This window comes from Ursus americanus, chromosome 31, assembly GCF_024610735.1.
Source record: "Ursus americanus isolate L20-20 chromosome 31, mUrsAme1.1.p, whole genome shotgun sequence".
In the NCBI taxonomy this organism is placed as follows: domain Eukaryota; kingdom Metazoa; phylum Chordata; class Mammalia; order Carnivora; family Ursidae; genus Ursus; species Ursus americanus.
This window is the reverse complement of record NC_142157.1, coordinates 18,088,951-18,090,769: the sequence shown is the minus strand read 5'-3', so window position 1 is coordinate 18,090,769 and position 1,819 is coordinate 18,088,951. Positions and strand designations below refer to the sequence as shown.

Sequence of the window (1,819 nt, the reverse complement as noted above, 5' to 3'; positions counted from 1 at the left end):
CATAGCAGCATTATTCGCGATAGCCAAAAGGCGGAAGCAACTCGGATGTTTATCAACAGAAGAACAGGTAAATAAAATGTGGTATACGCATACAATGGAATACGATTTAGCTTTAAACCAGACAATGCTGGGGCGCCTGGGTGGCACAGCGGTTAAGCGTCTGCCTTCGGCTCAGGGCGTGATCCCGGCGTTATGGGATCGAGCCCCACATCAGGCTCCTCTGCTATGAGCCTGCTTCTTCCTCTCCCACTCCCCCTGCTTGTGTTCCCTCTCTCGCTGGCTGTCTCTATCTCTGTCGAATAAATAAATAAAATCTTAAAAAAATAAATAAAAATAAACAAGACAATGCTGACTTTGATAGCACCTATAGTAAAATCAGAATAAGGGGCGCCTGGGTGGCTCAGTCGGTTGGGCATCTGACTCTTGATTTCGGCTGCAGGGGTAATCTCAGGGTCATGGGGTCAAGCCCCGTCAGACTCCACACTTGGTGGGAGGGGGGTCTGCTTGAAATTCTCTCTCTCTCCCTCTCCCTCTGCCCCTGCCTCTCTCTCTCTTTCTCTCAAATATATAAATAAATCTTTAGGGATATCTGGGTGGCTCAGTCAGTTAAGTGTCTAACTTCAGCTCGAGTCATGTCTCAGGGTCCTGGGATGGACTCCTGAGTCCAACTCCATGCTTAGTAGGGAGTCCGCTTGTCCCTCTCCCTCGCCCTCTCCCTCTGCCCATCCCTGAGCCCCCACCCCCACTCATGCTCTCTCTCTCTCAAATAAATAAATAAATTTTTTATAAATAAATCTTTTTAAAAAAAATTGGAATAATACAGAGAGGAGCTTGGCCCCTGTGCAAGGATAATGCACAAATTCATGAAGTGTTCCATGTTTTTTGTAACATTGTGTGTCAGATATACTCAAATTGAAATTAAATCAATAAATGGGATGAAAATCCAGATACATGCTTCAACGTGAATGAAACTTGAAGACATTATGCTAAATGAAATAAACCAGTCACAAAAGGATAAAGACTGTAGGATTCCACTTCTGTGAGATACATAGGGTAGTCAAATTGGTAGAGACAGAAAGAAAAATGGTGGTTTCCAGGGCGATACCAAAGGGCCGGGGAAGGAAGATAGGAAGTTATGTTTAATGAGTACAGAGTTGTTGGGTTTGGTTTTAAGATTTTTTTTTTTTAAGTAATCTCTACACCCAACATGAAGCTCGAACCCACAATCCCAAGATCAAGAGTTGCATGCTCTACCAACCGACCCAGTCAGGCAGTACCCCAGGAATGGAGTTTTAGTTTTCCAAGATGAAAAATTCTGGAGATGGATGGTTGTGATGGTTGTACAACAATGTGAATGCACTTAACACCACTGAACTATACACTTAAAAATGGTTAAAATGGTAAATTTTATGTAATGTGTATTTTACCACAGTTAAAAAAAAGAATAGCTTCAGGGAGCCTGGGTGGCTCAGTCATTAAGCGTCTGCCTTCTGCTCAGGGTGTGATCCTGGGTCCTGGGATCGAGCTCCGCATCCGGCTCCCTGTTCTGCTGGCAGCCTGCTTCTTCCTCTCCCACTCCCCCTGCTTGTGTTCCCTCTTTCGCTGGCTGTCTCTCTCTGTCAAATAAATAAATAAAATCTTTAAAAAAAAAAAAAAAGAATAGCTTCATCTAATAGTGCACCCTTAGCCACATTCAGATCTGTTGTGAATCAAAAGATAGTGAACTTAAATCTGATGTAATAATCAGCACAAGAGTTTTGAGGGTCTTGGGGACCCTCACATGGGAGGAGTGTGAAGAATTTGTAGCCAGAGCAGGACT

At 43.7% G+C, this 1,819-nt stretch overlaps 1 non-coding gene across 1 annotated transcript; it reads left to right on the top strand.

Annotated features, from left to right (window-relative positions):
* The first annotated feature begins 777 nt into the window (after nucleotides 1-777).
* On the top strand, nucleotides 778-883 carry LOC123786265 (U6 spliceosomal RNA). Its single transcript, XR_006777927.2, has one exon. It is a non-coding gene; the product is annotated as a U6 spliceosomal RNA (small nuclear RNA).
* The last annotated feature ends 936 nt before the right edge of the window (nucleotides 884-1,819 follow it).